This window comes from Malania oleifera, chromosome 2 (genome assembly GCF_029873635.1).
Source record: "Malania oleifera isolate guangnan ecotype guangnan chromosome 2, ASM2987363v1, whole genome shotgun sequence".
Lineage (NCBI taxonomy): Eukaryota > Viridiplantae > Streptophyta > Magnoliopsida > Santalales > Ximeniaceae > Malania > Malania oleifera.
This window is the reverse complement of record NC_080418.1, coordinates 143726985-143746391: the sequence shown is the minus strand read 5'-3', so window position 1 is coordinate 143746391 and position 19407 is coordinate 143726985. Positions and strand designations below refer to the sequence as shown.

Below are 19407 nucleotides of genomic sequence, written 5' to 3'. Positions count from 1 at the left end.
ACCCACAACGACGCAAGAAATACTTTGCTCTCAAAGCAAATTGAGAGAGGTAGCCCTTGCCGTTGCCTTTAAAAATTTGTGTGTTTCTCCAACTAGAGATGCCAAAAATAGCCATAAACAAGCATTACCACAAGCATTAAAATTTGAATTCTTGAGTCAAGTACTAAAATTAAAATAGAGTTTGGTGGACTTTACTACTTTGAGAAATAAAAAATAGAAAAAAAAAAACATAGCACAATATATGTTGTTTGACAAACTGTATCTTTATTTTAATACCCGTCTCAAGAATTTTGTGAATAATTGACTACTTTGAGTCGCTCTCTTCTTCTGTTGCCTTTATAATTTTGGCACAAGATGTGAGATTGGTGGACTTCACTAATCTGAGTTGCTCTCTCCCTTTGTTGCCTCTAGTGTCACTGTTACACCACATTAAATCCATTGTCGCCTTAGTCATCTATCACTGGACTAGTTAAAAGAACGAGTTTCTACTTCGAGTTCTATGTCTACTCTTGAGTATGAGTCTTGTCAATTAGGAAAGCATCATTGTGTTGTCCTTGCCTCTTGAGTTAATAAATGGGTGGTCAACCCATTTATGTTAGTCCATTCCGATGTTTGGGGTCTTAGTCGTGAGCCATCAAAGTTGGGTTTTGGTACTTTATTACATTTGTCGACGACTTCTTTAAAATGACTTGGTTGTATTTAATGAAATATCATTCTGAGTTCTTTAATATCTTCTCTAACTTTTGTTCTCAAATAAGGACTTAGTTTGATGTTCTAGTCATAATACTTCGTAGGCATAGTGTTGAGGAGCACTTTAGTACTCAATTCACCACCTATATGACTAACTTTGGTATGATCCATTAGTCATCTTGTGCCCACACTTCACTGTAAAATGGAGTTGCAAAGTGGAAAAACTATACATATTCTTCACTTAGGACCTATTGTATCAAATGAACTTTCTAAAGTTTTTTGGAGTGATGTCGTGCTCATTGCTTGCTCCCTCATCAATAAAATGTACCACCCTCTGTGCTTGGTGGAAAAAATCCTATATTTAGTTTTCTTCCCTAGGGCTCCTTTGTTCTCATTTCCTTCTTGTACATTTGGCTATTTGTCCTTTGTCCATTAGTTAAGGAATGGATAAGTTGGATTCTTATGCTTCCAATGTGTCTTTTTGGGCTACTCATGTACTTAGAAGGGATATCAATGTTATAGCCCCACTTTACGTCAATTCTTTGTCTCTACTAATGTCAACTCTTTTGATTCTACACCATATTATTTTGATTCCTTGAGTTCTATTGATCTTGATGAGTCCATTCCTCTTCTTAGCTTTCAAGATCCTAGCATACTATCTCCTCCTAGTCCTCCTACGACTTCATCTAGTTTGAGTCCTTCTCGTCACTAGGATTGTATTAATTTGCAGGTGTACACATGGCAACTCAAGGGAGGAGCGCCTCCTCTAGCTTCCACTTCTACTCCTCTAATTTCCTTGTTAGATGATATTATTTCCTAAGATAATCCACTTATTGATGTTCGAAATGGTATGTTAGAGGTTATATATGCCTTTTAGTGTTATTATTATTGAGTGCATTATTATGTTAATTAGTGAGAATTAGTAAGGATATTATTGTCATTAGAATGTATTTAATTTATATTATAAATAGAGGAAGAGACCTATCTTCAAGTTAGGTTATTCATTTTAATCAAATCTTAACATGGTATCAGATCGTGATCCAACCTAAACCCTATTCCCCTCAGCTGTCGTCGAAAAACACCATTCCTACGGCTGTCCTTCCCTGATCTACCTCCATCCCATATTATTTCACAAAACCAACCATACACCCATAAACAAAACCCACCCCACAAAACCCCATCGCTAGAGGACACCCCACATGCCTCACATGTTGGCCAAATGCCGGCAATTCTGATCCGACCATTTTTTTTTCTTTGCCATGCTCTGTTCCCTTCTTTAGACTATATTATCAAGCTGTTAGGCCAGTTTTTTGCTAAAAAATTCAACCTTTTTTGACCATGCAATCCTGATATTCCGTTAATTTTTGTTCAAGGTTTGTGAAGGCCTCATTGTGAGTTTTTTGGAGCCGTGGCAGCATTCATATGTTTAGTTGTGAGGCTGTGGCAGTGCTATGTCCATTGGTGAGTTGTTCACCTTGTCCATTGTTGTGTCGGTGCTTCACATAGTTTGTGATTGTCTCGATTATTTTTTATTGTTCTTCTTGTTTTTGGTGTGGTTGTTGATTTGTAAGTGTTGGGATGGAGTCTATGAATCCCAAAAAATTGCTTCCTACATTGGTGCCACAAATAACAACTCAAAAGTTGGATGGAAAGAACTATGTTCAATGGTCTAAAGTTGTTCGGATTTATTTAGCAGGATTAGGGAAATCTAGCCTCTTGCTCCAATCTGATTCTTCTGATGAGAAGAGAAAAGACATGTGGGTTCTAGAAGATGCCTTGATTGTTTCCTTTTTATGGAATTCGATGGAGCCAGAGATTGCATGGATGTGTATGCATCTAGATACGTGCAAGGAGATTTGGGATATGTCAAACTTCTATACGGAGTAACATTACATGTATATATGATTTATCCTGGGAGTACTTTTAGTTACAACATGGAGATGGGAGTATTGCAGATTATTTTGGAGAGATGAAGCTTATTCATGAGGAGCTTAATGTTGTGCAACCTATAATTGCCGACATTCGTGAGATACAGAAGAAGAGGAAGCAAATGATAGTTTTTTGTGTTATAGCAGGCTTGAGACCTAAGTTTGAGGCAGTTCGGTCCCAGATACTCAGTAGTGCAGGCTGCCATCATTTGTTGATGTTTATTCTTTTGCCCTTTGTGCTTCCTTTAGCATGCATTCTTCTGCTCTTACATCTAGCTTTGAGCGGACAACCTTTGCTACACAAGGTGATTCAAGTTCTCTACCAACAACTACAAAAGTTATTGCGGTGTTTAGAGTGGTCGTAGTGGTAGAGACGAATGAGGCAGAGGTACTCCTCACAAGTGCATTCATTGTGGACAGAATAATCATACTATTGAGCAGTGTTGGGATCTTCATGATAGACCCTCACGTGTTGCCAATGCAGCCACCATTGACTTCACTTATTTGGGGGCAGCCAATGCAGCCACCATCGGCTCCTCACCTTTGGTGTCGAGTGGGGGGCGACATATTGTATCTATGTCAGAGGAAGAGTATTCCAAGTTCTAGTAGTATCAAGCGTCACAACAAGCTTCTTTTCCCATTGCATCTCTCGCCTAAATAGGTAATCACATAGTATGCCTGTCATCCAGTATTTCTCGTCCTAATCTTTGGGTCATAGACTCTGCTGTCAGTGGTCATATCACAGGTATATCTAGCTTTTTCTCCACTCTTCAATATCCTACAAATTTACCTTGTGTTACTCTTGCTAATGGATCCACTACTGCAGTCAAGGGAATTGAGACTGTAAATCCCACTTCTATTTCTCTTCCTTCAGTTTTATATATTCCCAAATTCCTTTCAGTCTTATGTCTGTTAGCAAAATTACTAAACCCATGAATTGTTTAGTGGCATTCTTCCATTATTTTGTTGTTATTCAAGATTTGAAGACGATTGGCGGAGGGTGTGAAACTAGTGGACTTTATCACTCTGAGCCGCTATCTCCTTCTACCGCCTGCACTGCTGCAGCCAGCCTGCCACACCTTTCCAAATTCATTGTCGCCTGGGTCATCCTTCATTGGAAAAGTCTTGTTCCTAGTTTGAGTTCCGTGTCTTGATTGTGAGTCTTGTCAGTTGGAAAAGCACCATTGTGTGTTTCTTTTTTGCTTTTTGAGTCAATAAACGGGCTGCAAGCCCATTTATGTTAGTTCATTCAGATGTTTGGGGTCCTAATAGGGTCGTGTCCAAGTTGGGTTTCTGGTACTTTGTAACTTTTGTGGATGATTATTCAAGAAAGACTTGGTTATATTTAATAAAAGATCGTTCTGAGTTATTTCATGTATTTTGTGCCTTTTGTTATGAAATAAAGACTCATTTTGGTTTGCTAAAGAGTTTTTAAGTGCACAATTCACTACTTATATGACTCAGTTTGGTATTGTTCATCAATCATTCTGTGCCCATACTCCTCAACAAAATGGGGTTTTAGAGTGGAAAAATAGACATCTTCTTGAAATGACTAGGACCTTACTTTATCAAATGCATGTACCTAAAGTGTTTTGAAGTGATGTTGTACTTATTGCTTGTTATCTGATCAACAGGATGCCATCCCTCGTTCTTAGTGGTAAAATTCCTTACCCCCTTCTCTTACCTAATTCACTTTTATTTTCTCTTCTTCCCTGCATATTTGGGTATGTGTCCTTTGTTCATCAACTAACTCCTAGGGTGGATAAGTGGGATCCTTGTGCTATAAAATGTGTCTTTCTGGGCCACTGATTTACTTAAAAGAGATATTGTCGTTATAGTCCGGTGCTGCATTGCTTCTTTGTTTATGTCGATGTTAGCTTATTTGAGTCTACGCCTAACTGCACCAAGTCACTAAGCGCTTCTGAGCTCAATGAGTCTCTTCCTTTGCCTAATCTTCCAAATTCTACGTTGCTGCCCTTGTACAACCAACCATCTTAGTCTCTATGTAGTTTGAGTCCTTCTCATCATCCTGATCATCTTAATTTTCAGGTGTATTCACGACGGCAGCTCCAAGAAAGAGAGTCCCCTCTAGCTTCTACTACCATGCTTTTGGTTTCCTCGTTTGATGATCAAATGTATCATGATGTTGATCCTCTTATTGCTGTTCGGAAAGGTAAACACACGTGTACTCAACACCCCATTTCCAACTATGTTTCTTATGACTCCTTATCACCCTCCTATTATTGTTTTGTTATTGCTCTATCATCTACTACCCTTCCTAAATTTGTTTCGGAAGCCTTAGCCCATTCTAGGAGGAGGGATGCTATGGTTGAAGAAATGAACGCTTTACATGACAATGGTACTTGGGACTTGGTACCATGGTTCGAAATCGCGGTCGCGGGTAACGTCGCGAAGATCGTGGGTGTCGCGGGAGACGCGGGTGTTACATAACGGGAAGCGGGCGTAACGGTCGTGAATTTTTTTCATGCATGCACAACCATGCCAAAATTAAAAAATAAGCATGAAATCCATTAATACATGATTTTTAATGAATTTTGAAGGCTTTCATTCAACCTACAAATGCTTTTTAATAGGCATTATGATTTTTATATTAATTTTAGTGCGCTGTTTACAAAAAAAAAACATATTTTTTTATAGTTTACATTACTTTAATGAGTAAAAAGATGTAGAAATGTAAGAATCAATTAATTAAAGTCATAAAGTTACTAAAAATGAATCAATACGCAATAGACTTAATACTCAATATACACATTACACATACATGAATTTAAAAAGTGATTAATATCAAATATCAATAAATAGTTGAAAATACATGAATACAATATTACAAATTTATAACATAAAACATGTCACCACCAAAAAGAATGACGTGGAGCGTCTTCATAATTTGCATCTGTATCTTGAGATTGGGATGGGAAATTATCTCCCCATCCTTGTGGAAATACATAGTTGAATGAACCCAAGTTTGCGTCATTTTGTTGTTGCTCTTGAAAATGTACTGGTGATGAAAATTCTCCTGAATAATGTCTATAAGTTGGGGTAGGGGCTGGCTTTGGGTAGTGTGTAGAAGTAGACTCACTAGATCCTGAGATTCCTGTTCCACTGGGATAAAAATGTGAGTCACGAGATGCATAATGTGGATATGCTGGATGAGATCCATATGATTGTGATGATGAACCATCTAAACCAAAGTCGCCAAAACTACGAACCACACCATATGAATCTTCATTAGAATCACTAGGGTCACCACGAGCACTCCTTCTCCTGGGTTGTGAAGATTGGTTCCCTGGAGGAATACCCAAGTCATAATTTTCAGGTATGTCATGTAGTCCATAAGGATCAGAAGGATATATATCCCTTGCAAATGATGTCCCTGTATCATATCCATAATTATATTCTACACCGCCGCCTCCACCACCACCACTGCCACCCCCCCAACCCCAGCTCCAGCCCCACTATTACCATCATCATCACTTGGTGGGCTCAAACCAAGATTGTCATCACTTTGTGTACGTTCAGGGCTTGAACTTGAATCATCATGCGCGTTTATTGGTGGTTGATCACCTCCTTCTGTAGTACCACCAACTTCTTCATTTAACCAATTTGAATTGTCCTGACCGTCGAGTAGTGGTGTCTCTCTCTCCTCTAACCATTGACTTAAAGGATCATCTTCTTTGAAAATGTAGTCCAAATTGATAGGATTGAAACCCTCTTCAATTTCTCGTTGGTTTCTTCTTATTGTACGTCTTAACTTTAACCTCATGTTGTAATGTACAAAAACAAGTTTTTGTAGTCTCATGTACTTTAATCTATTTCTTGTTTTCGTATGGATGAGGCTAAAGGTGCTCCAATTGCGCTCACAGTTCGAAGCTGATGTGGTCTGGCTAAGAACTCTAATTGCTATTCTTTGGAGCTCAGGAGCACACAAGCCATAATGAATCCACCATTCAGCTGCATGAATAATTAAAAAGAGTTTTATGTTAGTATAGCGTATATTTCAAAAGTCAAATTTGAACACAAAGAGAGAAAATAGAGTCATTCTCCATTATTTAGTTATATAGCCATATTTACCAGGATTTGTTTGTTTCACTGCCCTTTGAGCCAACGGGATTCCAAAAGTCTCTTGTCTATCTCAATATAGCAACAATTAAAAAAGGATGATTGTGAAATATAATTAATTAATTAGATGTATTAATAATTATTCTTGAAAGCATTACAGAATACTAGAACAATTCATTATTCAATTTAATGGAACCAAAACTTACTTGATTAATAGCCCGAATTTGAGTATCTATATCGGGTACCAACTTGGTTATCACTTTTTTAACTCCATCCATGACTTCTCTAACAACTTCAGGAGAGGGAGGGACACCATAAAGAAATTGTGGGTTCAAAAAATACCCTACAATTAAATTTAGAAACATATTAATCAATAGTTTTCTAATGCAACTATGCATAATTTAAAAGTTAAAATAATAAGAAATTGTATTTGATTTACACTTACCAGCAGCGTGCAAATCTTGGTGTAACTGAAAACTCCACCGGTTGTCAATAATTTTTTAATAGTCTTTGTAAAACCGGCAATCTTTTTGAATGGCTAACTTCGCCCTATCAATTGCTTCATATATGAAGCCCATGGTTGGTTTTTCATCACCATCAACCAATTTAAGAACTTTCACCAAGGGTTCTTGCACTTTAATTATATCAGAGGCCTTTTGTCAAAACTCTTTGCCTAAGATAATTTTCTTTGAATCATATGCTGGGCCTGATTTTGACATTCCAAACCTTGAGTTTTTCCAAGCATCAGATGTAAACATTTCCCTTAGTGCTTGTTTATGCCTGACAATAGTCTCCAAAGCAATGAAATTTGTAGCAAATCGAGTGATGGCAGAGCGAAGTAACTCTCTATTATTTGTGAATTTCTTCATGAAATTCACTGTCCATGTGTGGTTGTAAATAAATGAGGTTATTGTTCTTGCATCTTCTAAGACCTTCTTCACGTTACTTTTCTTACTAATATCTTTAAGAATAAGGTCTATGCAATGAGCTGCACATGCTGTCCAATAGAGATTGGACCTCTTCTGCATTAATAATTTTCCTCCTGCTTTCATTGCAGCTTCATTATCAGTCACTACTTGGGCAACATTCTCCTTTCCAATTTCTTCAACCACCTCGTCCATTAATCTGAAATGAAATTATAGATTCAATAATTACTACTATTTAATTAAAAACATGCAAGTTCATAATACTATTTGCATATACAATTAAAATTAGAAAATTACCTGAAATAATATTCAGCTGTTCTGCTTGGCATATCAGAGGCATCAACTGATTTATGAAACACGGTGCCTCTATCGCAATAAACTAAAAAGTTTATAATGTGTTTTCTAATTGGTCCTGACCAACCATCACATATAAGTATTACACCTCTCTCCTTCCAAATTCCAGCAAAAGAAGTTATATAATTTTTCATTTCTTGATACTCTTGCTCTAAATAAATTTCAGATATCTCATAGGGTGATGGATCCTTCACCCCCTTTCCAACTTCTGCAGTAATATCAAGCATAGGCTGCATAAATGGAGAGTCAGCTACATTCGCTGGAATCTGATTATAAATTAGGAATTTTCCAACCGCTTTTCCTAATTTACTTCTTAAACCTTTCAGTAACTTTGTGTTGATTTTTGGTTGTTTCGCACTCTTGCTTCTTGCTAAAATAGGATCCATTGCCTTTAGTCTAACTTCAGGGGCATCAGGATTGATCCATTGTCGTCCACTACCTCCAGCTTCTCGACCACTATAAGATCGAGCTCCTGCTCTATTGAAACCACTGGTAGCACCACTGCCAGAGCCACCTCCCTCTTCATAAATATTACCCCTTCCAGTTGTTCTTGCTTGAAATCTTTGTCTCTCTTCCCATTGTTATTGTGATCGTATGCTTTCTTGTCGAGCAAATCTCATACTTTCTTCTTCCAAGTCTTCTTCGTCGCTCAAATTCTCAAAATCTCCTCTAATTTGGGCTTCAGCTTCTTCTTGCCTTTTTTGTTTATCTCTTTTCTTCTCAGCATACTGTTGTAGATGTTTCATCTTTTGTTCTCTTACTTGTGTGGTCACATTTGAGCATCCAGCTACTTGACCCTTTTTATGTGCCAAGTGTTGTTTCAAGCGTGTAATGCCCCTTTTGATTATCTTCCCACATAACTTACACATAATAACATGTCTATTACCGTCCACCGCAGTACCAAAATGCCATCCAATATCCTCACTAGGTAAGTTTTCATTTCCTCTATCACGTGACATATTGATAGACTTAATTTGATGATCTCTACATAAAATATAAAGAAAATACAAAGTTACAACCTTTTTACAATGACAGGAATAATATAATTAGTAATTTAGTAAATATTAAATAATAAGTACTAAATAGTCCTAATTTTAAATACTTATTACGTAAAAATAAAGTATAATATTTGATTAAAAATAATAAGTAATGTTTATTATTTTTATATTTAAATAAACAAAATTATAAAATATTAGATATTTTATTACAAAAAAAATATATTCCTTTATCTTTAAAAAGATATTTTCATTATTTTTTATAGCTTGATTTTATTTTCATTTATAACTATAAGAAATTAACATTGTAATTTTAACGGTGAAAAAGATTTTTGCTCTACTTTCATATACATCACAGCATCACAAATAGAGATCCATATATTAAAAATTGACTATTTAATTTTTTAAGCATTTTCTCACTATATGGATTAAAATTAAATTTTTCTACAAATTCCAGTAGTAATTAGTAAAAATCAGATTTATTAATGTATTAACTATTAGGTTAATTTTTTTTTTATTAAGTTATCAATTTTTACTTTATTTGATAACTAAAAACAAAAAATAGATGTAAACATATATTTTACCTAATTTTAAATTTAAGGTCAAAATGATGTTTTAAAATTTAAAAAATATTAATAAATAGGGTCACCCTACTCAAGAAATAGCAAGTAGATACACATGTAACATAAAATGGGTGACAAATGTTATTTAATTTTTTTTTTCTTTTATAATATGAATATTATTTAATATTTTTTCAATAGATGGGAGTGAATATGATATCTTCTTTATCAAAATGACCACTTTGTCCTGCTGACATAAATAGTATGTTAGCCAATTGGTGCCATGAATTAATTTTATTTCTATAAGTTTGGCAAATCCTAAGACTAAATATTATAATAATTGTGCAGAGTATTCCTTGGAATTTTTTAAGAATGGTGAAAAATAGAGCTCAATTAAGCCTAGATAATATAAAATGCCATCACATGGATGTCTTGTGTACATACATTATTTTAATGCTTTGTTTACGATGGTGAATGCAGTAGTGGATATTCAAATATTATTATAAAAAAGGCTTCAATTATTATTGGTAAATATTAATTATTTACTAACCTTAAAAAATATTAATTATATACTATTAATAATTGCTTGCTATGTCATGGAATTAATTTTCATAATTATCTTTCAAAAAATATAATACAATTAAAATATTTATAATTTAAGAAAATTTTATTTTACATAATTATTAATGATTTCTAATTTTTTACTCTATTAAATTACCTTTTTTTTTTTAATTCAATTTAACAAACCTATTTTACAACAAAATATAATTAAAAAAAAAAAAAACATAATGATAAGTGCTGTGGGTGTTGAGTGTTAGAGTGTCTCATACGCTGGGAGCCAGGAGTCGAGTCAGACCGAGAGAGGGGAGGGATTCGAGGGAACTCGGAGGAGCCTCGAAGGAGCGAAGGCTGCGAAGCACAAAGCAGTGATGACTCCAAGCTTCGAAGCTGAAATCGAGAGGCTGGTTGGTGGCGACTGCGACGACTGGCCGAGGAAGGTGCCGACGGGCTATTGGCGACTCACGGGGGCGGCGGAGCTGCTGCAGACCTGTTGCCGGTGACTCGCCAAGCTGCTGCAACTGCAAGTCTGCAATTCCTAAGTCCTGGAAGGCTGCGAAGTGCGAAGATGAGTAGATCTGCTCGGTGTGCTCACTCTCAGGCTTCGAAGCCTTCTTATTGCTTCGGCCAACAAATTTTCAAGGTCAGTTTGTAACTTTCCATTTTACCCTTTGAATGGCAGATGGGTGTGGGGACTGGGGAGAGGGGGAAAGTAGCGCTGTTGCCTGCTGCCTGCAGCAGAAAGCCTTCTGCGAATCTGCGACCTGTCGGCCATGTAACGGTCTGTAACGGACCGTTACGACGTGTAACGTTGGGGTATCGGTCGTTACGTGCCGTTACATCTCCGTAACGGCCGTTATGGCCGTGAATTTTTTCCGAACCGCATTATCGGCCCGTATCGGTTTCGGGGCCTCCGATTTCCGTTACATATCAGCCGTTACGCTACGTAACGGCCGTTATTTAAAACCATGCTTGGTACCTCTTCCTCTTGACAACTCTGTGGCTGGTTGTCGTTGGGTTTACACTGTGAAAGTCAACCTTGATGGTTTTGTGGCTCGTTAAAGGCCCATTGGGATACACTTAGGTGTATGGGTTGGATTATTTTGATACTTTTTCTTTGATTGCCAAACTTACATCAGCACGTCTATTCATCTCATTGGCCACTACTTTTCATTGGCATCTGTATCAGTTAGATATGAAAAATGCCTTCCTGCATGGTGACCTTGAGGAGGAGGTTTATATGGAGCAACCACCTGGTTTTTTGCCTAGGGAGAGTCAAACTTAGTGTGTCAGCTCAAAAAAGTTTTATATGGTTTAAAACAGTCTCCTAGAGCATGGTTTGGTTGTTTCGGTGCTGTAGTACTTGAGTTTGGTCTTCGACAGTGTGCTGTGGATCATTCCACATTTTATCGTCATACTTCAACGGGTAGGATCCTTCTTGTTATTTATGTGGATGATATTGTTTTATAGGTGATGATGATAAAGTTATTTAGAGTCTCAATTTTTTTTTACAAACTAAGTTTTAGACCAAAGATTTGGGATTGTTGAAATACTTCTTGGGTATAGAAGTATCTAAATCTTGTATCGAAATTGTTGTGTTACAGAGGAAGTATGTTCTTGATCTGTTAGATGAAACTGGCTTGTTGGGATCTAAACCAGTTGATACACCTATGGATCCTAATATCAAGTTAATGCCGGATATGGGTGATTTGCTACCTAATCATGAACAATACCAGAGCCTTGTTGGAAAGTTGAATTATCTCATAGTTACTTGCTCGGATATATCTTTTGCAACAAGTGTTGTGAGTCAATTTCTAGATTCTTTGAGGACAAGTCATTGGGATGCGGTAATTCGCATTTTGAGATATCTCAAAGGTGCACTTGGAAGAGGTCTTTTATATTGTGGTCAGGGTCACACTTATATCCGTGGTTATACAAATGCAGATTGGGTTGGATTGCCTTCCGATTGGAGATCCACCACCGGTTACTGTATCTTGGTTGGTGGTAATTTGGTTTCTTGGAAGCTGTGGTGGTAAGGTCAAGTGATGAATCAGAATATAGAGCTATGAATCACACGCTTGTGAACTTGTCTAGTCGAAGAATTGGATTTTTTGCATTCTCAGCCTATGAAATTGATGTGTGATAATCAAGATGCTCTTTATATTGCCTCTAGCCTGGTCTTTCATGAGCGGACGAAGGACATTGAAGTTAATTGCCACTCTTTTTGGAGAAACTTGTGCAGAAGCACGTTACAACCGCTTATGTGAAGTCAGACGTGTAGCTTGTTGATTTGTTTACCAAAGTGTTGGGGGGTGCTTTTGTTAAATTCATTTGTAACAAGCTAGGAGCATATGACATTTATGCTCCAGCTTGAGGGGGAGTGTTAGAGGTTATATATGTCTATTAGTGTTATTATTATTATTGAGTGTGTTAGTATGTTAATTAGTGAGAGTTAGTAAGGGTATTATTGTCATTAGAATGTATTTAATTTGTATTATAAATAGAGGAAGAGACCTATCTTCAAGTTAGGTCATTCACTTTAATCAAATCTTAACATGGAATGCACTTGTACCCAATATCCAGTCTCTAATTTGTTTGTTATGCTTGTTGCCCTTATATTACTATTTCGTTTAGTGCTCTGTCGTCTTTATTGCTCTTCCAAAATATATTTTTGAAGCCTCATCCCATTTTCGGTGGAGAACTGCAATGATTGAAGAGATGCATGCGCTACAAGATAATAAAGGATATTTTAAGTTATGATTTGGGCTATTTAGAAACATTCTCCCTGGTTGCTAAACTTGCCTTTTTAGGTTTTTTCATCTCCTTAATCACCATTTCTCACTGGCCTCTATATTAGTTAGATGTGAAGAATGCTTTCCTACATTGTGAACTTCAAAATCAAGAGGAGGTCTATGTAGAGCAACCACTTGGGTTTGTTGCTTGGGGCGATCTTGGCTTGGTGCATTAGGTCAAGAAATCATATTATGATTTGAAACAATCTCCTAGAGCATGGTTTTGTCGATTTAGTGCTATAGTACTTAAGTTTGACGTCCAATGGTGTGCAATTGTATTTTATCATTGTACTCTATTTAGCAATATTATGCTTATTTTGCATGTGAAATGATATTTTGATTACTGGTGATGATGATCAAGGCATCTAGGGCAATGTTTTAAAAGGCTCAATCAAGGCTCACCTTAAGGCAACGCATGCCTAAAACATCTTGAGGCCCAATCTAAAATACCAAATTCCAAAAAGGTTAATGCATTACATTCCAAGGCTATGCCGCTGTACAAAAGGCTTGCCTTTTGCACATTTTTAGTTGAGGGTTACCCATTGACTCACTTCTAAAAATGAGTAGCACTATGGCTATCCCAAGTATAGGAGCTACGTCGTATAATAATTAGCCCAAATAGGCCAGATCGTTTTCTCGAGGAATGCATATTAGTTTTAAACTAGCGTGAAACAGGGAAAGAAAATAAGAAAACAATTTTATTGAATATGGTTTAAATTCGATTTCTTGGGATTTTTGAAAGTTTGTGATGAAATTGAAATGATGCAAAACCAAAACTAAAAATTTAACACACATAAAACCAACCAAACAACTCACTAATTAAACAAAGATAAACTAAAATTAAACTTCAACAATGACTTAAGATTAAACACCCAACTCAACACTATGATAACTTGAATGAAATATAAAGATCATGCAATATTTCAACTAAATAAAAATAAACTAAACTAAACAATAAGTAAAGCTCAACTAAATAAATAAACTAAACCTAACAATAGATAAACTCAAACAACTCTTAAATAAAGATAACTAAATTTAAACTAATTAAAGCTCCAACAAGATATTTAACATGACATTAACTAGAACAAAACAACTAAACAATCACAAAGAAAAGAGAGAGAATGAGGGAGAGACTTAAACAAATATTTAGTTTCAACATTAACTTTAAATAAAGGCAAGGCAAACTCAATAACAAAAATACTCAAAAAATATTAATTCCTTCAATGACTTCAAAATAAAAAAAAGACAAATTGAATTTAATAAGATAAATAGCCCAAGAAGAATTTAAATTCAACAATTACTTTAGAGAAATACTGAACTTAACAATTTAAATAATCCAAACTAGTGCTTAAATTCAAGAGAGAGAGTAAAAGCAAATAATATAAATAATCCAAACAAAATTTAAATTCAACAATTACATTAAATGAAATAAAACAACTGAATTTAATAATACTCCAACAATTATTAAAATAACACAAAGAGAGAGAGAGAGAGAGAGGGAGAGATGAAAATATGAGTTGGAGAGAAGAGAGGCTGCCCTGAGGAGGGCTGGAAGGAGGAACTGCTCGGGTCTCCACGCACAGCAGGCGGCGCAGCTCCCAAGGTCTTTCAAAACAGCCCCCACACGCAACACTAAGCTACTCAAAACCCTAGCTTCACATGCATTTTTTTCTCCCTTTTTACTTCTTTATCCTTTTATTTCCACCCAAGCTGCCAGTGCCTCACTCCCCTTCACGTGCCCACTGCCAGCGCCTCACCCTCCTCTACGGGCTGCTCTCTTTTTGCATTTTAAAAGACTCCAGCGCACACACTCCCTTCCAGCTGTATACATGGCCAGCACACGCACACATTAAGCCCTTTTTATTTGCAACCCCCTTTTTTAGCCTTGCATGGCCAGGTCACATCAAAGACGCCACCCACACCTTTTTTTTTTGTTTTTTGTTTTGTTTTGGTTCCAGCATAGGGCCTTGTTCTTTGCTTGCTTTGCTTAAGCATGTGAAGCCCCTATGGCCACTTGAATGCATGCATGGCCCAATTTTTCACTTGCATGCAGCCCATCAAGCTCAATGTATGGCCGAGTTCTCCTTCAAATTTTCAAAGATTACCCTGCAATAATTAGGTACAAAAACTTGTAAATTTTACGGCAAAGATAAAATAAAAATTCAAATATTGTGAATTGAATCCAATGTTTAAATACTAAACATAATTAGGTATTTAATCAAAATTTTAACACTTAATAAATACATTTAAATACCTAATTACGCATCTTTGATGTGTAATCATGCATTTTGGGTGTGTGGGCCTCAAGTTAGATTTGGCTAGAAATTTTTTTTTCTCCATGTTTATATAAAAGGAATGTCATAATATGAGCTAATTTCTAAAACTCTTGACTGTCAACTTTTCCAAAATAATTGAAAGTTGTATCTTAGATCTAGAAGATAATTTGAACTTTGTAATGTTGTAGCTATCTCCATGACTTATGCAACAAATTCATGTTAGCAATTGTCCTATGGCCAACAAGTAGTTTCAGAATTGTTTTCTAATGGAGTAGTATGTTCTAGATCTTTTCGATAAGAGTGGGCTATTGGGATCCAGACTCTAACAGCAAATTAATTCTAGATGTGCTTGATTTATTAATTGACCTCGGATGACATCAGAGACTTGTTAGGAAGTTAAACTATTTTATAGTCGCTCAACTAGATATATATTTTGCAACAAGTGTTGTGAGCCATGATTCTCCTTGAACAAGTCCTTGAGATGTTGTCATTCATACCTTGTGGTATCTCAAAGGTGCACTTAGGAAAGGTCTCTTGTATCAGGATTGGGGTCACACTCTTGTTTAGGGATATACAATGCAAATTGGGTTGAGTTGTCCACAATCGTGTACTATGTTTGTTGGTGGTAACATGTTATCTGGAAGAGTAAGAAACAAAATATGGTAGCCAAGTCAAAGGATTAGGCCATGACCCACACTAGATGTGAATATGGTTTGGCCGAAGAACATATATTGAGATTGATTGTCATTTTGTTCAGAAGAAACTTGTGCAGAAGCTCATTGCAACCACTTATGTGAAGTCCACCATTTTTCTGATTTGTTCATTAAAGCTTTAGGGGGATGCTTCAGTTAAAACAACTTGTAACAAGCTAGGAGCATATGGTATCTGTGCTCCAGATTGATGGGGAGTTGTGTATATTTAGAATTATCACTTTAGTTAGTAAGCGCAACCTTGTAAAGGTATTATAGTCACTGCGATGTACTTGACAAATATTAGAATAGAGGAGACCTGTCGCTGTGATCAGGTTTTCCAATTTACTAAACTCTGTTAACAACCTTAAGTTCTATAATATGGAGATAATGTGGAGTGTTCGTTTTTGTTTCAGTTCTGGGACTGCAACAATCTTTTCAATTAGTTATTGGATTGGCCTGACAGAATATTTGTCCGACCATATTATCACCTCTAAGGTTGTTGTTGCATCCATTATCTGTGTCAAGGTATGGACATAGTATCGCATAACATATTTACCACTGTTTTTCTAGATTTCATTTTTTGTTTCTTACTTTTTGGCAACTTCTTTCACCTGAAGATGAGTTGAAACTGTAGAAGACACTTAAAAGAAATTCTTGGAAAAAAGGTCATGCTTGAGCAAGAGGTTTAATGTTAGTATTTCTGTGTAGTTGCAACATTTTATATGATTTTGGTTAAATTTACTGCCTTTATTCTAATGTTTGATCCGGACCTACGATATGTAATTCATGGACCTGGTCCACAAAATACCACCAGTCTCTGGATTGGTGAATTAGGTGTTATATCCACTGTAATTCATGGATTCAATTTTGGATCATGCAGGTTCCTGGGTAGGCTAAAGAAAAATGGCAAAACTGTTGGTGTGGGGACTTGTACCTTCCTATCTTAGCTTGGCAACCATTTTACCATTGGCCAAGATATTTTGTGATATTCTCACGCAAACTATTTATAAATACTCTAGATATGTTTTGGACTTTCATTTTCAAAATAGCTTTACTCTGGCTCCCTTCCCTTCTCTCTTGCCCCCATTCTTAGGTTTTTAGATCCAGGATGCATGGAAAAAATGGTCCTTTTCCTTTAGTTATTGGGCCCCAAAGATAAATGACTAATTTTATCATTTCAACATCACTTTTGTTTTATAAAGGTTGACATATGAAGAGAGACTAAATGATTAGTTAGCAACTGCATACATCATTAATCTTGCTTGCATATCATTTTCAGGTTCTGGTGTTTTTCCTTCGTTGTTAAGAGCAACCTTCTAGTTGTTAAATCACATGATTGCTTTGTGTTTTCTAGATTCTTTGAGAATACTGATTATTAAGGAATTTTTATTACGATGTATTCTTTTTCAAATTAAGCTGAAAAATTCAATCCACCTTTTTTGGGGGGTTGGGGGGGATGGAAAAGTGGTATGATGAGCTTTTAGACCTTTGAAGTTATTCTTGAAACAAATATGATCATGAAAGATTGAAATTCCAGTCCTTGTTTAGATTTAGTGGGAGTGAGAGAAAGAATATGAAGAAATAGATAAAAATATATGATGAAAGGTTTGTTTTTAGACCTTAAGGAATTATTTTGGATAGACATGCCATTATGAAAGATAGGATTCCAGTGTTTATCTGAATTTGGTAGGAGGAAGGATGAAGTACGTGAAGGAAGATGATAAGCTGAGATGACACCTGTCTTCTGCGTGTCAAGAATGCTATTTGGGAAGACATTACTTTTGCAGTGCACAGTGATAAAGGGTTAAACATAAACAGGTCAGCATGCTCTACATTACATTTCTGAGAGTTTGGTTTGGCCATCTAGAGAAAGGGGTGGAAATGCAGGAATAGGGAAACCAACAACAAACTGGTTTAAGGATTGTCCTGTAAAGGTTAAGAGTCTAAAGAGGATAACAGTGTAGAAATGTTAGGGACAACTGATTAATTCTAATGTGCCCCTTTGAAGGAATAAATTGCAAGATGCTAATGACAGTACAGCATTCTTGGTACACTAGTATACAATTAACACTCTCAAAGACACAATTGGTGGGCAATTTTTTTTAAAAAATTAACACGTGTGGAATTTATTCAACCAAGTGCTTTTCAAATCTAAAAATAATTTTAGCTCTGCTAAAAGTTCAAAATCCTTTTTATGTTGGAACTCAGACCATAAAAATGAACATTCATGGTCTCTTTTTATCACCTTTATATCTTCACTAGTGTATAACCACATCATTTGAAAAGCAGGGACAGTTGACGGGGAGGCCCCCAATAACCCATCAACACCAAGGACCTCTAAAGGAAGCTGAGCCAAACGGTAAGCCCCTTTCTATGTAGGTCACGCTCCTCTGGCATTGATGTTGTAGAAAGATATTTGTCATTTATGCACTCTCCCATTTTGTTCATGTCGAAAGGGGAATCTTTCTATCCTCATTCTACGCCGCATGTGGACAAATGCAGCTTTGTCATTTATTTGGGACAAACTTGACTTACATTTCTGCCTTTTTCATGGCTTTCTGCTGTGATTAATGGCATGATAGGTACAGTTGGAATCTTTCTCTGCAGTTCATGCAATCCTGCATTTGAAGATGTGCTATCTATAGTAATGATAGCCACACATTCCATTCCTAGTTTTTTTTTTTTTATTTTTTTGCCGGAGTGGAATATGCAAGGACCTTTCTCTGTTGGGCAAGGGTCGTCTCATCAAATTAAAGGCATGCTGGCTTGCTTATCGATGTGGTAATGAACATGAGCTGAAGCTTTGGCAAGACAACAGTAAAGTGAAAGCATTAAAAAAAGTTGAAACCTTTGAGTAGCTCCAATGCTTCCGCATACCTTTCTGCTGACAAGTCTTCTTATTTTATATTTTGGGCCTTGTGTCTGTGTGCCTGCAGAGGTGGTGCCTCAAGGAAGACTGCCTTCTTATTCTTTATTTATATTTTATGAAGACTTAAGTTTAATGTCCTATATATTGTCCCTAAAATGATCTCTTTGAAGTTTGAACTGTCCAATTTGGTTCCCCCCCACCCCCCCCCCCCTCCAAAATTCTCTTTTCGTGTTTTCAGTTTCCTTCATAAAGCAGCTTGCAATTTTTCCTTTTTAAAATATACCATAATGGATTGGTGAGATTGTTGAACTCATGTTTTCACTTATCGCGCTATTTTTATTTCTAGCGACCGACTGTTTTATTTTAACTTCAAATCTTAGTAAGAATTATGCTTTTAGTTTTTTGTTTTTAGCCTTTTTTCGGTTAGCTGCTTCTTTGAGATGTATCCAACTACATATTCAATTGTATGTGTGTACTTAGTTAAAATAATTTATGTTTTATTTTTTCAATTAAGAACTGAAATCAAAATTTGAGGTCTGAATTTATGCTTTGAAATAAAATGTTATTTTATACTAATGCCTTGTTTGGTTAGCTTCTTCACAAGTGGTTTTTTAAGGGAAGATGCGTAAATATATTTTATCAACTTGAGGTACTATTTCTCCGAGGACAGAGAAGAAATTTAGGATA

General features: G+C 36.1%; 1 long non-coding RNA gene across 2 annotated transcripts in view; it reads left to right on the top strand.

Annotated features, from left to right (window-relative positions):
- The window catches only part of LOC131147857 (uncharacterized), a 31953-nt gene extending 13049 nt beyond the window's left edge, over positions 1-18904 (top strand). The window contains exons 2-3 of one of the 2 annotated variants that reach the window (XR_009134954.1): positions 18141-18210; positions 18434-18904. This is a non-coding gene — a long non-coding RNA (uncharacterized LOC131147857). The remainder of the gene's footprint in view (positions 1-18140; positions 18211-18433) is intronic. The other variant, XR_009134955.1, reaches the window with a different exon arrangement.
- The last annotated feature ends 503 nt before the right edge of the window (positions 18905-19407 follow it).